Below are 24,571 nucleotides of genomic sequence, written 5' to 3' on the forward strand. Positions count from 1 at the left end.
TTCTGGTTCATAAGAAATCTCAAATAGGTAAATCTTTCATGTTTATGTCCTAAGTTTGAATGAGTAAAAACAGACTTTCATTATCTTACACAATTGAAAAGGTTAGTTTAATAAACAGTTTGCCAGATCTCCCTAGTTATCTAGGACTAAACAAGGAATCAGGAGACTTGAAATTCTTGTCTTAATTCTGCCACTAACTAGCTAGAACTTTGCGTTAAATCATTTAAATCCTTAGCCCTCACTTTCTTAATCTGCAGAAAAATGGGGGGGGGGGGGAATAGATGAACTAGTTGATACCAAAGATTTCCTCCACTCCTCCAACCCCATTCTATTTTTGTCTGAATTTCTACTATTTAATTACTGACTTCACTCTCAATTTCTTCCTATTTATCAGTCTTTTCTCTCCAATCTTTTTTTTTTTTTTTTTTGAGACAGAGTCTCGCTCTGTCGGCCAGGCTGAAGTACAGTGGTGTGATCTCGGCTGACTGCAAGCTCCACCTCCCAGGTTCATGCCATTCTCCTGCCTCAGCCTCCCAGGTAGCTGGGACTACAATCCACCACATTATGCCCCGCCCGAGACTCTATTTCAAAAAAAAAAAAAAAAAAAAAAAAAAGCCAGGCGCGGTGGCTCACACCTATAATGCCAGCACTTTGGTAGACTGAGGTGGGCAGATCACTTGAGGTCAGGAGTTCGAGACCAGCTGGCCAACATGGTGAAACCCCGTCTCTACTAAAAATACAAAAATTAGCCGGGTGTGGTGGCAGGCGCCTATAATACCAGCTACTCAGGAGGCTGAGGCAGGAGAATTGCTTAAGCCTGGGAGGTAGAGGTTGCGGTGAGCCGAGATCACGCCACTGCACTACAGCCCAGGAGACAGAGCAAGACTCAGTCTCAAGAAAAAAAAAAAAAAAAATCAAAAAAATTATACAGAGACTCTCTCTGTCGCCCAGGCTGGAGTGCAGTGGTGTGATCTCAGCTCACTGCAGCCTCCACCTCCCGGGTTCAAGTGATTCTCCTGCCTGAGCCTCCAGAGTAGCTGGGATTACAGGCACACCACCACACCCAGCTAATTTTTGTATTTTTAATAGAGACAGGGTTTCATCATGTTGGGCAGGCTGGTCTCAAACTCCTGGCCTCAAGTGATCACCTGCCTCAGCCTCCCAAAGTGCTGGGATTGCAGGCATGAGCCACACCTGGCCCTCTCTCCAATCTTAATTCCGGAGTAAGGTATCTGCTGCCAGCTACTCTTTACTCTATTACTTAAGGGGAGGGAGCAGTTTAGGGAGCCAGCTTTCCCACCTTCACAGTCCAAAGACAGCCACAGCTATCTGCTCTGCCCTAGTTCAAATGAAGTCTCAGGAGTTTAGAAATTGTCTGAGGTGCTTTGACTTCTAATTTAATACTTTTAGGGTTTTTTTGTTTTTGTTTTTGTTTTTACTCTCTGTGTATTCATTTGTTTGAATAGTTAATATGGTCATGGTTATGAGAGAATAAAATTCAACTTAGTGTACAACAAAATATGGATTCCAGGAAGCTTAGAGGGTGGCTACCAGTGAGACAATGAGCCGTATCCCCCCAGGGTGGGCAGCATGTTGCACATCTAAAATTTGTGGGGTTTTTTTGTTTTTTTAAGACAGAGTCTCGCTGTGTCGCCCAGGCTGGAGTGCAGTGGCGTGATCTCGGCTCACTGCAAGCTCTGCCTCCCGGGTTCATGCCATTCTCCTGCCTCAGCCTCCCGAGTAGCTGGAATTACAGGTGCCCACCACCACGTGCAGCTAATTTTTTGTATTTTTAGTAGAGACGAGGTTTCACCGTGTTAGCCAGGATGGTCTCAATCTCCTGACCTCATGATCCACCCGCCTCGGCCTCCCAAAGTGCTAGGCTTACAGGCATGAGCCACCGCACCTGGCCAAATTTGTTTTTCATTTAACAATCTTGAAAATCCACATCAATTCCACATTCTGCTTCATATAATACCAATTAGAATAGAAAAAGTGTTTAAAACTAAGTAAAACTAAAGCTTCAGAATAATGCTGCCATATTTATTATGTGGTTTTGCATTCCCAATCTCTCCCTCCCAATCCCCAACCCTGTGTGCATGTGTACATACACTTTGAGGGGACCTAAGGGTACAATACTCCAGTTTTGAAAAGTAGGAAAGTAGAGGGTATCATCTCCATCCATTATAATGAAGAAACTGACATTCACAGTCTCAGATAATATATTAAAAATATTTTATAGGCTACTTATAATTATCTTTTGTGTTAACCTCTCAATAAAATTTAAGCAAAACTTTAAAAATCTGTAATTTAACTAATGTACAATAAAGAAACCATTAACAATGCATAACCATTGCAAGTTCTGTTTGACGGTATACTGTGTAAAAAGAGAAGGGGATTTTCAAAATAACAGCGATTCTAATCTTGCCACATTGGCTAGAACTAATAATGGTCAGGCAGTGTCAAGTTTAGTGCCCTGTTTTTGATCATAGCTAAAAGGTTCACATGAATGGCCTCATATCCACAATATGCTAAAATGACATTCGGCTAAATTGGCAGAAATGGCTAAACTGGTGTCTTTTATTGTATCACTGTTTGGTATGCATTGCCAGTTGAAGAAAATGAACTTCATTCTGTTAAGGACGGGGCTGTCTGGTTATTAGACCACTTGAGTTGGAATTCCAACTCAAACACTGAGTAGTTCCATCAACTTACCTACAGAGAAACAAACATATAAATTATATCCAACTTCTCAGAAACCATGCAAGCAAGAGAGTGGAGAGAAACATTTAAAGTGTTGAGAGAAACCAACCAACCTAGAATTCTGTACCTGGCAAAATCACCCTTCAAAAGTGAAGGAGAAATACTTTCTCAGACAAACAATAGTTGGAGGAATTTGTTGCCAGTAGAAGTGCTTTGCAAGAAATATTAAAAGAAGTACATTAGAAATAAGGAAAATGATATAGTTAAGACACTCAAACTGGCATAAAGGAAGAGCATCAAAGAAGAAATCAGTGAAGGTATAACTTTTACTCTTTTTAATTGATCTAAAGATAATAGTTTGTTCAAAATAATGGCAACAATATACGTGATTACGTAAGCTTATGTATAGATAATATATATATGCTTAGGTATGCTTACATATAAGTGAATTACAGCAATGGTTCAAAAGACAGGAGGGAGGAATTAATATTTTGTTATAAGGTACTCACATTACACCCATGAAGTGGTACACTATTATCTGAAAGTGGATTTCAATTAGTTGTATATGTAAATTGCAAAGTCTTGGGTGACCACTAAAAAAAATTAAGAGAAATACAACTGATACACTAAGAAAGGAGAGAAAACTGAATCATATAAAATGCTCAATTAAAAGGCAGAAAAAGAGTAGAATACAAAATGGAATAAAAAAACAAGGTCAAGAAATAGCAAATGGTAATAAATATGGCAGATATTAATCCAATTATATTAATAACCACTGTGAACATCAACAGTCTAAATGTATCAATTGAAAGAGATTTTTGTTGGCGGGGCGTGATGGCTCACGCCTGTAATCCCAGATTTTGGGAGGCCAAGGCGGGCAGATCAGTTCAGGCCAGGAGTTTGAGACCGGCCTGGCCAACATGGTGAAACCCCATCTCTACTGAAAATACAAAAATTAGCCAGGTTTGATGGTGTGCATCTGTAATCCCAGCTACTTGGGAGGCTTGAACCTGGGAAGCAGAGGTTTCAGTGAGCTGAGATAGCACCACTGCACTCCAGCCTAGACAACAGAGTGAGACTATGTCTCAAAAAAAGAAAAAGAAAAAAGGCCAGGCGCAGTGACTCATGACTGTAATCCCAGCATTTTGGGAGGCCAAGGCAGGCGGATCATGACGTCAGGAGATCGAGACCATCCTGGCTAACACGGTGACACCCCGTCTCTACTAAAAATACAAAAAAATTAGCTGGGCGTGGTGGTGGGCACCTGTAGTTCCAGCTACTCGGGAGGCTGAGGCAGGAGAATGGTGTGAACCCGGGAGGCAGAGCTTGCAGTGAGCCGACATCGCGTCACTGCACTCCAGCCTGGGTGACAGAGTGAAAGACTCCGTCTCAAAAAAAAAAAAAAAAAGAAAGAAAGAAAAAGTTTTTGTCAAAGTGGATCAAAAGAAAAGACCCAACTCTGTTGTCTACAAGAAACCCACTTTAATATAGACACAAATAGATGAAAAGTAAACCAACAGAGAAAAATATGCCATCCTAACACTAATCAAAAGAAAGCAGGAGGAGCCAACTTAATTTCACAGTGGACTTTAAAGCAAGGAAAGTTATTAGGGATAAAGAAGGGTATTACATAATGATAAAGGGTCAAGTCTCCCAAGATGACATTACATCCTGAATGCATATGTGCCTAACAACAGAGCATCAAACTATGCGAGGCAAAAAAAAAAAAAAAAAAAAAAAAAAGACAGAAAAGAAAGAAATGAATCCACTATCATAGCTGGAGACTTGAATACCTCTCTATCAGAAATGGGCAGATTCAGCAGGCAAAAAATCAGTAAAGATATAGTTGAACTCAATAACACCATCAATCACCTGGATATAACTGACATCTATGCGCTAATTCATCCAAGAACAGAATACATATTCTTCTCAAGCTCACACTGAATATACTCCAAGACAGATGACATTCTGGACCATAAAACACACCATTAACAAATGTAACATAATAGAAATCATATATAATGTCTGCTCTCAGAGCACAATGTAACTAAACTAGAAATCAGTCACAAACATAATTGAAAAAAAATCAAAATACATGAGATTACACAACAACCTCTTAAATAACACCTGGGTCAAAGAAGAAATCTCAAAAGAAATTTTAAAAATATTTTAAATAAAATGAAAATGAAAACACAATTTACCAAGTTTGTGGGATGCAACAAAAGCAATGCTTAGAGGGACATTTATAGCATTGAATGTCTGCATTAGAAAAGAGGACCTAAAATCAACAATCTAAGTTTCTACCTTAGAAATCTAGAACAAGAAGAGCAAATTAAATCCTAAATAAACAGAAGAAATAATAAGAATCTGAGCAGAAATCAATGAAACCAAAGATGGGAAATCAAGGAGAAAAATCAAAACCAAAGCTGGTTCTTAATAAAATTAAATTTAAAAAATCAATAAAATTGATAAGCTTCTAGGTAGCTTAACTAAGAAAAAAAAGAGAACACAAATTACCAATATCAGAAATCAAAGAGGGGACACCACTACAGATCTTACAGACATTAAAAGGAAAATAAAAGAATACTATAAGGCTGGGCACAGTGGTGCACGCTTGTAGTCCCAGCACTTTGAAAGGACAAGGTGGGCAGATCACTTGAGGTCGGGAGTTTGAGACCAGCCTGGCCAACATGGTGAAACCCCATCTCTACTAAAACAATACAAAAATTAGCCAGGTGTGGTGGCAGGCACCTGGAATTCCAGCTACTTGGGAGCCTGAGGCATGAGAATTGCTTGAATGTAGGAGGTGGAGGTTGTAGTGAGCCGAGATCGCACCACTGCACTCCAGCCTGGGCAACAGAGTGAGACACCATCTCCAAACAAACAAACAAACAAACAAACAAAAAAAAACTACTATAGGCCAGGTGTGGTGGCTCACAACTACAATCCTAGTGCTTTGAGAGGCCAAGCGGGAGGATTGCTTGAGGCCAGGAGTTCAACACCAGCCTGAGCAACACAGCAGGACCCCCTTCTCCACAAAAAAATTTAAAAATTAGCTGAGTATGATAGCATGTGCCTGTAGTCCTAGTTACTTGGGAAGCTAAGGTAGGAGGATCATTTGAGCCCAGTTCAAGGTTACAGTGAACTATGATCCCACCATTGCACTCTAGCATGGGCAACAGAACAAAATCCTGTCTCTTTAAAGAAAGAAAAAAAGGATACTATGAACAAACTCCATGCCTATAAATTTGATAACTCAGATGAGATGAACCAATTCCTTGTAAGACACAATTTGTCAAAACTCAAACAAGAATAGACAATCTGAATAGGCCTGTACCTACTAAAGAAACTCCATCAATAATTAATAATTCCAAAATAGAAAGCACAAGGCCCAGATGGGTTCATTGTGAATTCTACCAAACATTTAGTGAAGAAATAATACCATTTCTCTACAATCTCTTCTCGAAGATAGAAGCAGAGGGAATAATACATAATAACTCATGAGCCAGCATAATCCTAATACCAAAACCAGAGAAAGACATTATAGGAAAAGAAAACTATAAACCATTATCTCATGAACATAGATGCAAAAATCCTCAACAACATATTAACAAATTGAACCCAACAATGTATAAAAATAATTATACACCATGACCAAGTAAGATTTATCTCAAGTATGCAAGGCTAGCTTAACATTTGAAAATCAATTAATACAATCCATTACATCAACAGGCTAAAAAAAAAATTTTTAATCACATGATCATATCAATAGATGTAGAAAAAGCATTTGACAAAATCCAGTACTCATTCATAAATTCTCAGTAGGCTAGAAATAAAGGGGAACTTCCTCAACTTGATAAATAAAATCTACAAAAAACCCCACAATTAACATAACACTTAATGGTTAGAAACTTGAAGCTTTCCCACTAAGATCAGGAACAAGAGAAGGATGTCCACTCTGACCACTCTTTTTCAATATCGTACTGGAAATAACAAGATAATAATAAGATAATAAGATAATAAAAGGAAATAAATAAAATAAAAACCCAACCATGATATTTTTACTCAAGTATCCATGATTACCAAAAATTAAATATGTTCCCCAACAAAAAAACTAACAGGAAAAAAAAGCAGCCATGGGTCCTGTTGGACAAATAATCATCTAAGTTATCTACACAGATGTCACAACGTGGGAGCTAATGCATTTCAGGCAATTCTCCAGTATCAAACACTCATACAGCCACAATAGGTAACATTTTCCTATAGAGAAAGCACTTTTAACCTTACAGTGAGTGAATAAACAGAAACAGTGCGTTTAGTCAAAATTCTTTTAAAAGCTTTGTCATTGGAATTTCTTAATGACACTTGAAATAACAGTTTCCACGGATTAAAAAATATACCACAGAGGCCAGGCACAGTGGCTCACACCTGTAATCCTAGCACTTTGGGAGGCTAAGGTGGGTGGATGGCTTGAGCTTAAGAGTTCGAGACCAGCCTGAGAAACATGGTGGAACACTATCTGTACCAAAAGAAAAAAAAAAAATTACCCAGGCCTGGTGGCAACCGCCTGTGGTCTCAGCAACTTGGGAGGCTGAGGTGGGAGGATCACTGGAGCCTGGGAAATCAAAGCTGCAGTAAGCTGTGATCATACTACTGTACTCCAGCCTGGGTGACAGAGGGAGCCCCTGCCTCAAAAAAACAACCACGCCAGGCATGGTGGCTCATGTCTGTAATCCCAGCCCTTTGGGAGGCCGAGGCGGGTGGATCACCTGAGGTCAGGAGATCGAAACCAGCCTGGCCAACATGGTGAAACCCCATTTCTACTAAAAATAAAAAATTAGCTGGGCATGGTGGTACTTGCCTGTAGTTCGAGCTACTCAGGAGGCTGAGGCAAGAGAATCGCCTGAACCCAGGAGGTAGAGGATGCAGTGAGCTGAGATCATGCCATTGCACTCCAGCCTGGGCAACAAGAGTGAAACTCTGTCTCAAAAAGGAAAAAAAAAAAACCTACAGAACTCCTTATTTCTAATAACCATACTTCTAGAAACATACTAAAGAAGGTTAAAAAGAAGAAACCATCAGACTCATAAAGTTGGCAAAAATAGTGTGATAAAACCAGGGGCTGGTGAGGATGTGGAATAATAGGAATATTCTGGTAGGACATATATTCCTCATCACTTTGGAGAGCCATTTGAAAAACACATATCTTGTGAACCAGCAATACCACTTCTAAGTGTCCAACTGGAGCACCAGGAGAAATGTAAAATAATGTTCACTGGGGCATCCTAACTATCTAACTGTCCCCCAAAAGGGGAATGGAAAAATTGGCTCATTCTGATAAAAAGAATGAACTGGATCTATGAATCAGCATAAATCACGTCAATCATATGATCAGTAAAATATGCAGGTTTTGGGGTTTTTGTTTTGTTTTTGAGACGGAGTCTTGCTCTGTTGCCCAGCCTGGAGTGCAGTGACACAATCTTGGCTCACTGTAACCTCTGCCTCCTAGGTTCAAGTGATTCTCCTGCTTCAGCCTCCCGAGTAGCTGGAATTACAGGTAGGTGCCACCATACCCAGCTAATTTTTGTATTTTTAGTACAGACGGGGTTTCACCATGTTGGCCAGGCTGGTCTCAAACTCCTGACCTCAGGTGATCTGCCCACCTTGGCCTCCCAAAGTGCTGGGATTACAGGCATGAGCCACTGCACCCAGCCAAAAATGCAGATTTTTGAAAAATATAAATATATATTGTTTATGTAAAATTCAAAAGCACAGAAGAATATTAAGTAAAATTTTATGGATACATACGTATGTATTAAATGGACTAAAACATGGCGGGAACACCACAAATTACCTGGAGGAAGATTTTCATTGTATACATTACACCTCTTTAACGGAAATTATTTGGAGCAAAGTGTAACAATTGGCTACTACTGGTGGTGAATATGTAGATGTCTATCATGTTTTATACTTTGGTTAAAATGTTTCAAAATTAAAAACAAATTTTGTTTTTAAAAAATATTCGAAATAAAAATGTAACATATGCTTATTGTACAGTAACTTTAAACAACATGGAAGCATAAAGAGAACACCCCCCAACACATTATATTATTATAAGGCAGATGTTCTAAGTTAATGATATACATTTAAATAACTAAATTGTGCATGCAACAATGAACTATAAAATGTACACACACATATGAGGAGAATATACCAAAAATTTTAACTGTAGTCATTTCTGGATAGTAGGATTAAGTCTTATTTTCTTTTTTATACATTTCTCTGTGTTGCATATTTCCATTAATATTATTAGTGAAAGAAAGAAAAAAGGAAACTACAAAATGCAAACTCAAAATCATCATTGGGTAAAAACTTACACACCAACTCACCTGACAAGATTCTACTTTACATCTGATTCTAAAAGTATCAGACTATCTTTAAAGATTGGCCTCTTTAAATATTAATATCCAAAACCATACAAGCCAAAAGAATTGTGCCAATAAACTATACAGCTTTAAACTTCTACTTTTGCATAACAAAAGATATCTGTTTTAGTCTCCTGTATTTCTAGCATTGTCACATCAGAGTAGATGGTCCTGTTATGAATTAAATGTTATCATATGGAAAAATCTCCATACCAAATCTCGATTTATATCATAAAAATAAAGCTATGTGTAAATAATGATGTAGCTGTAGGAAATGAAATAGGACAGCATGCAGTGTTTATGTAATACATTGTAAGGCAACTGAAAAATATAAACATTGCTGTGTAAGCTCTAAATAAATGGACAGATATGCCATCTTAATAGATTAGAAGATGCAATATTATCAATGCCTATTCTCCCCCAAAATGAACTAGGTATTCAATGTAATTACAACCAATGTCCCAGTGGGCATTTTTTTACAGAAACTGACAAGAGTATTCTAAAATTTATATGGAAAAGCAAATGACCTAGACTAGCCAAAAGAACCTTGAAAAGGGTTGGGTGCAGTGGCTCACACCTGTAATCCCAGCAGTTTGGAAGGCCGAGGCAGACGGATCACCTGAGGTCAGGAGTTCGAGACCAGCCTGGCCAACATCGTGAAACCTCATCTCTACTAAAACTACAAAAATTAGCCGAGCATGGTGGCGGGCACCTGTAATCCCAGCTACTTGGGAGGCTGAGGTGGGAGAATCGCTTGAACCTGGAAGATTGCAGTGAGCTGAGATCACGTTACTGCACTCTAGCCTGGGCAACAGAGCAAGACTCTGTCTCAAAAAAAAAAAAAAAAGAAAAGAACCTTGAAAAGAGTAGGGGAGGAACGAATTTTACCTGATTTCAAGACTCACTATCCAGCTAAATAATCAAGACAGTGTAGTACTGGCAAAAGGATAGAGAATCACATCAATGTAACAGAATGGAAAGTCCAGGAATAGACCCACACATAAAATGTCAAACAATTTTCAGTAAGGATGCCAGAGGCCAGGGGCGGTGGCTCACGCCTGTAATCCCAGCACTTTGGGAGGCCGAGGCGGGCGGATCATGGGGTCAGGAGATCAAGACCATCCTGGTTAACACGGTGAAACCCCATCTCTATTAAAAATACAAAAAATTAGCTGGGCATGGTGGCGGGCGCCTGTAGTCCCAGCTACTAGGGAGGCTGAGGCAGGAGAATGGCGTGAATACAGGGGGCGGAGCTTGCAGTGAGCTGAGATTGTGCCACTGCACTCTGGCCTGGGTGAAAGAGCGAGACTCCATCTCAAAAAACAAACAAACAAACAAACAAAAAAAACCACGTCAGAACTGAGGTAGGCAATGAGGAAAGTGTTTTTAACAAATGACACTGGCACAACTAGATATAAATGGGGCAGAGGGCTCGATATCACTCATAAACAAAAATTAATTCAAAATGGATTGTAGACTGAAATGTAAAAGCTAAAATTATAAACTCTAAGGAGAAAATATGGAAATATACTTTCTGAACTTTGGTGTAGGCAAAAATTTATTAGGGCACAAATGACACTAACCATAAAAGGAAAAATTGGTAATTTTGATGAAGCCCAATATAAAAACTTCTGCTCTTTGAAAAACACCATTAAAAAAATACACGGCCAGGAGCAGTGGCTCAGGCCTGTAATCCCAGCACTTTGGGAGGCCGAGGCAGGTGGATCACCAGGTCAGGAGACCGAGACCATCCTGGCTAACATGGTGAAACCCCATCTCTACTAAAAATACAAAGTTAGCTGGGTGTGGTGGCATGCGCCTGTAGTCCCAGCTACTCGGGAGGCTGGGGCAGGAGAATCCCTTGAACCTGGGAGGTGGAAGTTGCAGTGAGCCGAGATCACGCCACTGTACTCCAGCCTGGGCAACAGAGTGAGACTCTGTCTCAAAAATAAAAAATAAAAAAGACAAGCTAAGTTACAGACTAACAGAAAATATTTGCAAATATATCCAATAAAGAACTTGTATCGAGTAAATAATTGTTAAACTAAATTTAAAAAATATATACAATCTTATTTTTTAAATGGGCAAAGACTTGCTGTCACTTCCCAAATGACTAAGAACATTACATTGCTCAACATCAATAATAATCAGCGAAAGGTGAATTAAAGCTACGGTTATATCATTACATACCCATTAAAATGGCTAGAATGAGAAAGACTGACAATACCAAGTCTTAGGATATACAGCAAGTGTCATATTACGCTGTTGGATATAAAATGATACAACTTTGGAAAAATTTGCCCATTTTAAAAATTAAAGTTAAAAATACACCTACCCTATAACCCAACACGTCCTCATAGGTATTCATCCCCAAGAAATGAAAACCTGTCCACAAATGGAAACAGCCTAAATTTCTATCAAAGGTGCCTGGAAAAACGAAATGTGGCATATGTGCATAATGGAATACTTTAGCAATAAAAAGGAACTAATCCAAGCAACAAGATCGAAGAATCTAAAAATTATTATTCTGCATGAAAACAAGCCAGACTTCGGTGGGTTAGGAGGGGAAGGGAACAAGACACTGTATGATTCCATTTATATAAAATTCTAGAAAATGCAAACTAATCCATAGTGACAGATTGCCATAAGACAGGGGTAGAGGGGGACAAATTACAAAGAGGTATGAGGAAACTTTGGGAGATGACGGAAATGTTCAGTTTTGATTACAGTGATGATTTCACGGGTGTATTAAAACTTACCAAATTGTACACTTTAATATGTGCAGCTTATTATATAGAAATTATACCTCAGTAAGGCAATAAAAAAATTTTTAAAGAAACAAGCAACCTAAAAGACTTCATAGCAGAATTAGAATTAGAAGTCACTTCTGATATATGCAATTTTCTGATTATGTATTGTTCTTCAATACAAAGTTTTTAAAAGAAGGAACATCTATCTAAATGGCCTAGCAATCCCACTCCTTTATCCAAGATAAATGAAACATCTGTCCATAAAAAGACTTGTGCAAAAATGTTCATAACCACTTTCTGCAGAATAGTCCCAAACTAGAAGCAGCCCAGTTGCCCACCAACAGGAGAATGGATAAGAAATCTGGTATATTAACATACTCTTTTTTGTTTTTTTGAGACGGAGTCTCGCTCTGTCGCCCAGGCTGGAGTGCAATGGCACAATCTTGGCTCACTGCAGCCTCCGACTCCTAGGTTCAAGCGATTCTCCTGTGTCAGTTTCCAGAGTAGCTGGGATTACAGGCGCCCACCACCATGCCTAATTTTTGTATTTTTAGTAGAGATGGGGTTTCACCATGTTGGTCAGGCTGGTCTTGAACTGCTGACCTCAGGCAATCCACCACCCCCTTGGCCTCCCAAAGTGCTGGGATTACAGGTGTGAGCCACCATGCCTGGCCATATTAACATATTCATACAATTGAATATTACCACTAAAAAGGAACTACTGATATAAGCAACAACATGGATGAATCTAAAAACATGCTGACAGCCTGGCCAACATGGTAAAACCCCATCTCTACTACAAATACAAAAAAATAAAAATAAGCCGGGCACAGGGACGCACACCTGTAATCCCAGTTACTTGGGAGGCTGAGGTGGAAGAATTGCTTGAACCTGAGAGGCGGAGTTTGCAGTGAGCTGAAATTGGGCTCCAGCCTGGGCAACAGAGTGAGACTCTGTCTCAGAAAAACAAAACAAAAAATACACATGCTGAATGCAAGAAGCTGGAGACAAAAGCATGGTTATGATTTAATTAATACAAAGTTATAAAACAGGCAAAACTTACCTGTGCTGAAGCAACTATGACTGCAGTTGCTTTGGGGATAGGCAAAGAAAACAGAGAGAAGGAAAAGATAAAGAGCAGGGTAATGGAAAATGTTGTATACCTTGCTGGAGGTGTTCCGAAAAAAAATACTATGGACATGAAAAAACTGTAAGTCTATAAAATGCTACTCAATTACTAAATTAAATACTTAATTTTTTATTTTTAATTAAGGGTACTTTTAAATTCACCTTGAATAATTCCTAAAAGGATAATGCAAAATTCATATTTAGGCTTCTGAAATAAGCCTATAATTTCAACTGTGTTGAAGAATAAATTTTATTAAAGTCTCAATTTGCTAACGTTTTTTAAAAAATGTTTTATTACTGTATGTGTTGAAAAATTATAGGTATATACATTTATGGGGTACAAAGTGATATTATGATTTCTGATATAATGTGGAATGATTTCACTTTGCTGAAATTATCTACTTTCTTCCACAAACAGTACTTTCCAATTAGTATTAGAACCAGAATGTCTTGTCCCAAGTGCTTTAAGATGACTTCATATAAGAATACTATACACTGGCCAGGCGAGATGGCTCAGGCCTGTAATCCCAGCACTTTGCGAGGCCAAGGCAGGCAGATCACCTGAGGTCAGGAGTTCAAGGCCAGCCTGGCCAACATGGTAAAACCCCATCTCTACCAAAAATACAAAAATTAGCTGGGTGTGGTGATGGGCGCCTGTAATCCCAGCTACTTGGGAGGCTGAGGCAGGAGAATCACTTGAACCCAGAAGGCAGAGGTTAGAGGTTGCAGTGAGCCTACTGCAGTGAGATAGGAGCGAAACTCTGTCTCAAAAAAAAAAAAAAAAAAAAGAATACAATACACTATGAAGTGGAACTTAATATGAAAGGCTCATTATTAACAATTTTTCTTTTTTTTTTTTTTGAGACAGAGTTTCGCTCTGTCACCCAGGCTGGAGTGCAATGGTGCGATCTCAGCTCCTGCAACCTCTCCCTCCCAGGTTCAAGCAATTCTCCTGCCTCAGCCTCCTGAGTAGCTGGGATTACAGGCACATGCCACCACACCCAGCTAATTTTTGTGTTTTTAGTAGAGACAGGGTTTTGCCACATTGGCCAGGCTGGTCTTGAACTCCTGACCTCAGGTGATCCGCCCACCTTGGCCTCCCAAAGTGCTGGGATTACAGGCGTGAGCCACCGTGCTTGGCCTAACAATACTTCAGTAAGACTGTATAGTGGTTTCCAAAATGGTTACCTCCATTTATACCCCAGGATGTATGAGTGATGATTCACTGGGGTATACGAACATCTTATTAGAAGTTCTATTTTTATTTAATCCTTATCTTAATACACACATGTATTTTATATATAATACATATTTATCCTTAACATACAGACACTGGCGTCTTCACCGTGGCCACCTGTCAGAGAATCACACACCATACAAAGTAACATAAATATTCTGGTATTAAATAATTGTAGGTATTGTGAGGCTAGAGTGATAGTAATTACTATCTTTAATACATTGATTCTTTTTCAATAATAAAGGATCTACCCTTTTGTAAGCTTCTACGAGAGACTGGTATTCCAGAGAAGACATATTCTCAACAGTAAATGATTTCCTCAATAAAAACGTTTTATGTGCTGGCCGTGGTAGCTCATGCCTGTAACCCCAGCACTTTGGGAGGCTGAGGTGGGCAGATTACCTGAGGTCAGGAGTTCGAGACCAGCCTGACCAACACAGAGTAACCCCGTCTCTACTAAAAATACAAAAAATTAGCCGGGCGTGTTGGCGCATGCCTGTATTCCCAGCTGCTCGGGAGACTGAGGCAGGAGAATCGCTTGAACCCGGGAGGCGAAGGTTGTGTTGAGCCAAGATTGCGCCATTGCACTCCAGCCTGGGCAACAAGAGCGAAACTCCATCTCAAAAAAAAAAAAAGTATAGAAAACTGTATTATATAATCCTTCATGAAGCAGCTGCTTTGACCTCAATGAAACAAAGTTGGAGGAGAGGGTAAGGTTTAAGTCCAAGGGCAAAGCAGAATAAAAGAGAAACTGAAGCAAGAACAGAGCCAAGTGTTAACGGATGTTGTTATTGATGTTGTTAAGGAGTGATCATGGTATTTTGTACCAAACAGGTTTGTCTCATGGCAAATCATTTAAAAAATTGTGCAATTTAAAGATGAAGTAAGCATTTATCTTTTATAAAAAGAGTAGAGTTCTAAATTTGCTGAATTTCTGTTGTAAGTGGCTGTGCTGTGGCAGTATGCTACCTAGACATAGTTTCTAAAAACAAAAACATGGTTAATGCATCTGTACCTTAAAGGTAAATGAGACATTTTAAAACTTAGTAAGAAAATAGCTGTATTCTAAAAAAAAAAAAAAAAAGTGTCATCTTAAAATACTCGTATCTGCACACTCTAAGAACAGAGAAGCCATTTCTAACTTTTTAAATGCCTTCCAAACACAGTTTTGGTGGATTTTGAATCCATTTATTAAAACTTTATAAATACAAATCCTCACACTGATTTGCAAGAATAGCTGATTGACAAATAGGGAGAACAAACTTTGTACTAGCCCAATCTGCATAATTGATGGATACAAACTTAACAGTATCTCCTAATAGAAAGTACAGCCGAAGAGGCACTTTTTCTTTTTGGATATATGTTCCTACATGAGCTGCCTTGTCAGCTAAGAGAAGCATTAAAAACCAGTAACATAATAAACAGATTCAAGAGCCAGATTTGGAAATTTCTGTGTTAATGAGTACTATAGCCAAGATTTTTCAAATATAACATATCATATTCATTGCTGCTGCCTTAAACTGTATATGTTTATTCTAAAAACTTAGGGTAAAAAAATTTTGAACCATTACTGCTTATTAAGTACACTATTCACAGATAAGTAGGATCACTGATTTCCTTTACCAGTTTCCAACGTCATTTGTTACAATATGAAATAAACCAAATGAGCCAAGAAATAATTATCCTTTATAAAGTAAACATTATTGGAAAATTAGAACAAATTATATTTGGGAAACATGCAAAATTTGGGATATATAAAGAATATATTTTCAAGTCATATTACTGGTTGTTTTGCTGTGTATATATATGTGTGTATATATATATATATATTTTTTTTTTGAGACAGGGTCTCACTCTGTCACTGCAGCCTTGACCTCCCAGGCTCAGGTGATCCTCCCAATCTCAGCCTCCCGAGTTAACTGCAACTACAGGCACACATCACCATGCCTGCCTAATTTTTGTATATTTTGTAGAGACAGGGTTTTGCCATGTTCAGGCTGGTCCCAAACTGGGCTCAAGCGATCCACCTGCCGCAGCCTCCCAAAATACTAGGATTATAGGCATGAGCCACCGCACCTGGCCTGCTCTACTGATTTAACCTAATACTTTTCTTCACTTATCAAAACTCAGTAAAATCCTTCTAAAAGTAATTTCCAAAAAAGCATCCAAGTTTTTTATTTGTTTTGTTTTGAGACAGAGTTTTGCTCTCGTTGCCTAGGCTGGAGTGCAATGGCGCCATCTCGGCTCACCGCAACCTCCACCTCCCAGATTCAAGCAATTCTCCTGCCTCAGCCTCCTGAGTAGCTGGGATTACAGGCATGCGCTACCACGCCCGACTAATTTTTTGTATTTTTAGTAGAGATGGGGTTTCTCTATGTTGGTCAGGCTGGTCTCAAACTCCCCACCTCAGGCAATCCGCCCACCTTGGCCTCCCAAAGTGCTGGGATTACAGGCATGAGCCACTGCACCTGGCCAAAGTTTTAAATACCATTGCAAAATTGACTTAAGATTCTACAATAATACTGGGCCTACTGAATATGTTTACAGTCCAATTTTTGCTAGCTATCACCATTCTTCACCATGGGGCTTAAATTTTAATAGTTTAACATAATGGTAAGTCCTTGGCTTCCTGATCTTGTTTTTCTTCTCATCTAAAGGGATGACTTTTCCTCCTTTTGTAAACTTTATCTGTTCACCCATTTTCAACTCAAAGACCCTTCTGCTTCTTTGTGGTCCCTGCTTCTTCAGTGTCATCTTCTACTGATTCCTCGTATTTTATACCTAAACTGTCATCCTCTATTGTGGAGAACAGAATACCTATCTTAGATTTCTCTATTATGCCTAGCTCTGCTTAGAGCAGAAAAACAGTATGCATTTTATTAAGAGCAAATACATATATACTTTTCAAAAAGCCAATTTATAAGACATAAGTGATATAGTTTAAGACATCTGCCTTAAAGCATGAAAAATACCTTAATAGCAAGAAGAGCATATGAAAAAGCTTTAGAGATCATATAATCTGGAGTTTTAAAAACTATTTCACAACAAAACTCATCCAGATGAAATTTTACACAGCCTCTCCAATATATAAAGCTGGCAAAAGCATTGCTATTTTATGTTCAAATACATTATGTTAATTTATTGTAAACTCAAATAAAGAGATAAACTAAGGGTTAGAGATGTTAAACAATCCATTTATTTTTGTATGCTTTGTTTTGATTTCACCCAGGTAAGCAGTTGCAGCTCTTAACAGTCCCATCTACAGTCTTCAGGATACTCTTCAAATACATTGATCCAAATGTTTTAAACAATAAAAGGAAAAGCTTTATTCTTAGGAATTTCTGCCCCATCGCACCCCCAAAATTAACCACGTATAACCATGTAGCACTATGGTCTTCAATGTGTTAAAAAAAATTTAGGCCAAGCATGATGGCTCACGCCTGTAATCCCAGCACTTTGGGAAGCTGAGGTAGGTAGATCACCTGAGGTCAGGAGTTCAAGATCAGCCTGGGCAACATGATGAAACCCTGTCTCTACTAAAAATACAAAAATGAGCTGGGCACGGTGGTGCATGCCTGTAATCCCAGCTACTCGGGAGGCTGAGGCCAGAGAATCGCTTGAGCCTGGGAGGCAGAGGTTGCAGTGAGCTGAGATTGTGCCATTGTACTCCAGCCTGGGCAACAGAGTAAGACTCCATCTCAAAAAAAAAAAAAATTATATACACACATGCATACATATAAATATACACATGTGTATATATGAATGAGTATGAGTGCCAGAACCATTCAATGGGGAAAGGACAGTCCTTTCAACAAATGGTGCTGGGAAAACTGGATATGCAAAAGAATGAAGTTGGACCCTTACCTAACACATTTGCAAAAATTAATCCCAAATGGATCAAAGACCTAAACATAAGAGTTGAAACTATAAAACTCCTAAAACAGGGAAAACCTTCATGACATTGGATTTGGCTACAGCTTCTTGGATATAACACCAAAAGCACAGACAGAAGAAAAAATAAATTGGACTTCCTCAAAATTTAAAACTTTTGTGTTTGGGGAGTGGGGGGTTGGGGGAGGGATAGCACTAGGAGAAATATCTAATGTAAATGACGAGTCAATGGGTGCAGCAAACCAACATGGCACACATATACCTATGTAACAAACCTGCACGTTGTGCATATGTACATCAGAACTTGAAGTATAAAAAAAAAAAATTTGTGCAAAAGGATACTATCAAGACAGTGAAAAGACAACCCATAAAATGGGAGAAAATGTTTGCAAATCATATATTTGATAAGGGATTAATATCCAGAGTGTACAAAGAACTCCTACAACTCACCAAAGAACAACCTACTTTAAAAATAAGTCAAGGACTTGGATAGACATTTCTCCTCAGATATACAAATGGACAATAAGCATATGAAAAGATGCTCAACATCACTAATCATTAGGAAAATTCAAATCAAAACCACAATGAAATACCACACCACGCCCATTAGAATAGCTATTATCAAAAACATAAAAAGAAAAAACACTAGAAAAGAAGTGTTGGCAAGACACAGAGAAACTGGAACCTTTGTGCATTGCTAGTGGGAATGTAAAATGGTGCAGCTGCTGTGGAATGCAATATGGCAGTTCCTCAAAAATTAAATATAGAATTAGCATACAATCTAGCAATCCCATTTCTGGGTGTATAGAAATACTGAAAAAAGAACCGAAAGCAGGGATTCAAACAGTTGTATACCAATACTCAAGGCAGCATTATTCACAGTACCCCAAAGGTGGAAACAACCCAAATATCCATAAATGTGGTATATACATACAACGGAATATTAATCAGTCTGAAAAAGGAATGGAATTATGATACATCCTACATGGATGACCTTGAAGACAGTGTGTTAAGTAACATAAGCCAGACACAAGAATCAATATTGTATGAGTCAAAAGTAGAAAAGTTGTTACTAGGAGGGTAGGGTAGAGGGAGGGAAGTGGATAGTTACTGTTTTGTTTTTGAACAGGGTCTCACTCTGTCACCCAGTGTGCATGATCATAGCGCACTGTGGCTTGTAGAATTACTGTTTAATGGGAAGAATTTCAGTTTGGGATGATAAAAAAGTTCTGGAGATGGTGGTGATGATGGCACAATAATGTACTTAAGCCACTGAACTGTACACTTAAAAATAGTTAAAATGGTAATTTGTATGTTATGCATACTTTACCACATTTCTTTCAAAGAGTATATGTGTGTGTTGCTTTAGTGGCAGTGTAAAAACATGGTTAAGAATACAAGCTTAAGAATTAGGCTGCCCGGTTTCAAATCCAGCTCTGCCACTATAGCTCTGCAGTCTTTGGGCAACTTATTGTCTGTGCCTATTTTCTCAAATAATAGACTCTATTTCATAGGGTTATGGCGAGAATTAAATAAATTATCACATATAAAGTGTTTAAAACAGTGTACGTCATACAGTGGCCACTTTTTATTATTGTAAGTTTAAAATACATTTTTATTGAGATTTAAGTCAAACATCTGCAGAATCTCTGAAATTCTCAAGTTCAGTAAAACAGTTTAAGAAGCAGTGATCTAATCCAAACTTCTCATTTTATAGGTAAAGGAATTAAGAGTCCAAGATAAGTTATCTGCCTGAGGTCACATCTTGCTTCACTAATATTAATTTTCCTAAAATTAAGTGTTTGGGATTAACAATACTAATGTTGACATTCAATTACTTCCAAACCAAGGCAACCAAAGCCATGAGATTCTACAATGTGTAACCAAGAATCTGTGAATAGTGTGACAGTTATCCACGATGCCAATCTAATAAGTATTTATGGGGTGAGAACCAAAAGGCAGCAAAACCAAAAGACATAATCATCCTCAAAGACAATGGTTAAAAACACCTCTTCGGAAAATAAAGAGTTAAATATTTGTGAAAACACACCCAATAGTGCCCATTACTCCACTCCTTTCACCCAGTCACATACTCTATAATCTTAGTGAGACCTCTGAGTCTGAAAAATAAGCTGCTGCTTCTACCAAATAAAGCTAATGTTTATCACAAGGCAACATCTACAAATAATTCTTTATTAAATTCAAACAGGAGACAGCAATCTAAATTATACAAAATGTCTAATCCAAAAAATCATGAATTAAGCTTTTTGTACTTACTTGAGTAGGGCTGCATCTGGTTTCTGGGAAATTCACCACACAAAAAGCAAAATAACGGAGACAATCTTTGAAGGTCAGACTCAACAAGAGTTAAAAGCTATTGAGCGTCTCTATTTTGCCCCTCCCCCAAAGGTCCTCCCCCTCAATTCGGCTCTCAAAGGATAGCACCGCCATGTGAAATGTCCTCCTCCCCATCTGAATCTGCTGAAATCCTACTCATCCTTAAAGGTTTCACTTAAATGCCGAGGCTTCCATGCATTCCTCCCTCAATTTAGAATTAATCTCTCTTCTTCGCTCTCCTCTTCTACACCTCAACATTTTATTACATAATTCACTGTATTACAATTACCTACATTCACTAACCCCCCGCACCGCACCCCCAAAAAAACCACCCCGAGGAGGAAAGGAATTTAAGGTGCTGTTAAACACCTCTATGCCAGGCAAGGTGCTACGCATTTTGCATAATTATCTCATTTAATCTACATGAAAAACATCTGGGGAGGTAAACAGGTGGTGTTATTCCCATTTTACTGATAGGGAACGTACTGCAGAGTTCAATAGCTTATCCAACTCACATTGCAAGCCAATTCCAGGGCGTACGGTTTCCCCCACTCCGAAGAGCTCTTTCCACCACCCCATGCTTGTTCACCTGGTGTCCCCAAGCCTAACTGACAGAGTACGTATTCCATAAATGTTTGCTGAATTTAATATCCTCATGGACTGACTCTTTAATAATCCGATCACGCCTCATCCCTAACCCGTTACCTTTACTGTTCCTTAACAGTGGACTTTACCTACATAAGCAGCTCTCCACATTTCCCTGAGAAATGCTGCAGACAACATCAACCCTTATTGGAAGACTGAGTGAAGAACTTTTCCATTCTCCCGGATTTCCCCAACGGATCTTCCCAAAGAATTTAAGAAATGCACACACGCAAGACACATGTAACACTTACACCCTCCCTCAAGGCTCTTATTTCATATTAAACCGTCTCTTCGAGCTTATAAGCAATAAGGTTTATGCGGTTTCCAGCTCACACAGTGGGGACACCCTAAGTCACTGCCTTAAGAAAACCACATCTTTCAACCTGTCTTAACACGAAGGCATCCTAATACTATCACACTGCCCCCTCCCTCCGTCCACCGCCCCCCCCCCCCCGCCATGAATTGCAGTTTGGATTTCCGGCGGGAATGTATAATACAGACCGCAAGAGGAGACGCGGTTAAAAAGCAATGAAGCAATTACTTAGCCTGTTTAATTAGAAAGAAGACACAGAAGGCGCCCCGCCTTTCAAAATCTCTGCACTGAACTCATCTATGAAAGATGGGGGCATCGAAACCCAAGCAACCCGACATCCAGTAGCTGGTTTCTGCAGCTGGGCGGGGGAAAGTCCTTTCCTCCCTGCGGTCCCGGGCCACCAGCCCCCGGTGCTGGGTCGGAGAAGCCTAACCGCACCCTCCCAGGCGGCCCCTTATCTCATTGTCTCCCTCCGTCGCGGTCCCCAGGGGCGCAGGGTGCAGTCCAGGCCCCACCGACCTCCATCCACCAGCCGGGAGCGGTCCAGCCACCCCGGCCCGAGCCCCAACCTGGCAACGACCCCGCCCCAGGCTGCCGCCGACCGTACCGCACCCGGATGGCGGGGCCGGGCGCCGGGAAAATGGAGGCGGGAGCGGCAGGAGCGCCTCACGGCCCCGCGCCCAGCCGGCTCCCTACCCCTGGCCCCGAGGGCGAGGCTAACCACTCACCGCGGCAGTCGGTCGGCCTTCCCGCGGCCCCGGGCAAGGAAACCGCCGCTCGCGCTCCTCCAGCCGCTGCCTCCGCCTCCTCCCCAGGCGCGGCGCTCCCTCGCCAGAGACGCAGCGACTGCCAGCAGCTCCCGCGCCGCGCGCTCAGTGACTGACTGACTGACTGACTGACTGGCGGGCGGCGGCGGGAGCGGGGGCGGGGCGGCCGCAGCGCCCCGCGGCGGCGGAGCCGAGTGTGCTCGCGTCCAGGCGAGACGCAGAAGGCGGGGTTGAGGGCCGGACTGCCGACTGTAGGGCCGACTCGCGCGGGACCGCGCGCTGCCCCCGCCCGCCGCCAACCACTCACTTCCGGCGCAGGCCGCCGCGCCCGCCGCTTTTCCCTAGCCCGCGCCCCCCGCCGGCCCTCCGCCCTCCCTTCAGGCGCCCGGCCGCGCCCGGCCGCACCCAACCGCGGCTCCGCTCGTGCCTCGCCTTTCCTCCGCAAGTCCCTGTGAGCCGCCTACAGGAACGAGTGAATCAGAGAATGAATGAGTGGGGAGGAAAATCCCAGTGCGGCCCCACCCCCTGCTCGCCTTTCATAGGAAGCCGGCCCAGCAGCCTCTGTCCTAGCGCCCTGGGAGGCACAGCAGCCTCCAGCAGTTCTGTCAGGGAGCTGTACGCATCCACCTTTATACGCTGTCCGTGTATTCAGAGACTACAGAAAAGCATCCGGGGTTGGCTCGGTCACTTACAGGACCATTGTCGTTGAGATCTGTGAGGCCCTTCTTTAGGAAATCCCATTTTGGCCAAAAAGTCTCTGCAGTTTCATGGAATGTATTGGGAAACTTAGGAACGGGACATTTCGATGACCTTTACTTTTTAAACTTCGAAATCTGTTAATCCTCCCTCCTTAATTTCTGTCCCCCCACCCCATCGGAATTGTGTAGTAGTAAGGTGTCGGCATTTTTCCTTATCGCTAAGCTCAGCTGCTGCCTCTTTAGATGCAGGCTTGACTTCGGCAGACTTTTAGATTTTAAGTATGTCCTTATTTTGACCTTCACCTAAAGTTGATCAAAGAAAGGAACAAATGGAACTAAGTTATGTTTGCTTGGCTACATGCAAAGCAAGTTTGTTGACAGCATTAAAACAATTGAGAAATTGGGAGTGTGACCTGAAATTGGTTGCAATGAACATTGCTTTTTCATGTCTTCCCATCTGCTTGCTAAGAATTTATTTAAATTTTCACAAAGCATTGACTGTACATTCCTGAAATCCTAGCTCCCTCTCTAAGAATGAGAGTGTTCATTTCTCTGTCCTGGGGCCAAATCCTGGTTTGGTTAATTACATTCTTACTTCCTGATATTCTTGAGGACTTTCAAGTGGTTTCAGTCTTTTTTGTACAATCTGTTCCAAACTGGTACACAATCTGTTTCAAATTGGTATTTAGAACCATACAATACAGATACTGGCTGCCTTTCACACTTGAGATATCTGTACTTTTGAAACATAACTGCCCTTTTGTATTTTAAGTTCAGTAGGTATGTCAATATTCTTGTATAGAATAATACTATCTCTTGACTGGATTAAGAAAATGTGGCACATATACACCACGGAATACTATGCAGCCATAAAAAAGGTTGAGTTAATGTCCTTTGTAGGGACATGGATGAAGCTGGAAACCATCATTCTCAGCAAACTATCGCAAGGACAGAAAACCAAACACCACATGATCTCACTCATAGGTGGGACTTGAACAATGAGAACACTTGGACACAAAGCAGGGAATATATCACACAGGGGCCTGTTGGGGGGATGGAGGGGGGGAGGGATAGCATTAGGAGATATACCTAATGTAAATGATGAGTTAATGGGTGCAGCACACCAACATGGCACATGTATACATATGTAACAAAGCTGCACGTTGTGCACATATACCCTAGAACTTAAAGTATAATAAAAAATAAAAATAATAAAAGAATAATACTATCTCTTATAAATGAAGATGATCCTGCTGACCAACTTCTTTTAGACTTCTCTTCCTTTCTTGTGGGAATCATCATTTGCCACCTAATTATTTCAAGAAGTTATCCTCCAAAAGTGAATATAATACAACACTTTATTCATCCTTGTATCTCCCACAATATCTAGCATAGTATCTTGCACAGTAAGTATTTATAAATTAATAAATGCTTTAAAATTTTTCATAAGTGATAATTTTATACAAATGTATCTAGTCTTTCTCCTCATTTCCCTTGTGACCAAGTTTGTTGACATTAGACACACCTGGGTGCCAAACTTAATGAATCCTATTGTCATTAAATGTACTAGGCTGTGTGATACCTTACAAGGAAGATGATTCATTTAAACCTCCTTTAAAAAATAGACAATTGAAGCCAGGAGTGGTGGCTCGCACCTGTAATCCCAGCACTTTGGGA

The 24,571-nt window shown here is 40.3% G+C and overlaps 1 protein-coding gene across 7 annotated transcripts in view; it reads right to left on the reverse strand.

Moving 5' to 3' along the window:
* Nucleotides 1–22,290, reverse strand: part of RAPH1 (Ras association (RalGDS/AF-6) and pleckstrin homology domains 1) — a 101,246-nt gene extending 78,956 nt beyond the window's left edge. For 5 of the 7 annotated variants that reach the window (XM_016950355.4, XM_016950354.4, XM_016950353.4 and 2 more), the window contains exon 1: nucleotides 22,158–22,290. The gene's annotated coding sequence lies outside the window, so the exon portion shown is untranslated. Of the gene's footprint in view, nucleotides 1–20,411; nucleotides 21,397–22,157 lie in introns of those variants that run through there. The other 2 variants (XM_063791579.1, XM_009444054.5) reach the window with 1 other exon arrangement.
* Nucleotides 22,291–24,571: the final 2,281 nt, after the last annotated feature.

Source organism: Pan troglodytes, chromosome 13 (assembly GCF_028858775.2).
Source record: "Pan troglodytes isolate AG18354 chromosome 13, NHGRI_mPanTro3-v2.0_pri, whole genome shotgun sequence".
Taxonomy (NCBI): domain Eukaryota; kingdom Metazoa; phylum Chordata; class Mammalia; order Primates; family Hominidae; genus Pan; species Pan troglodytes.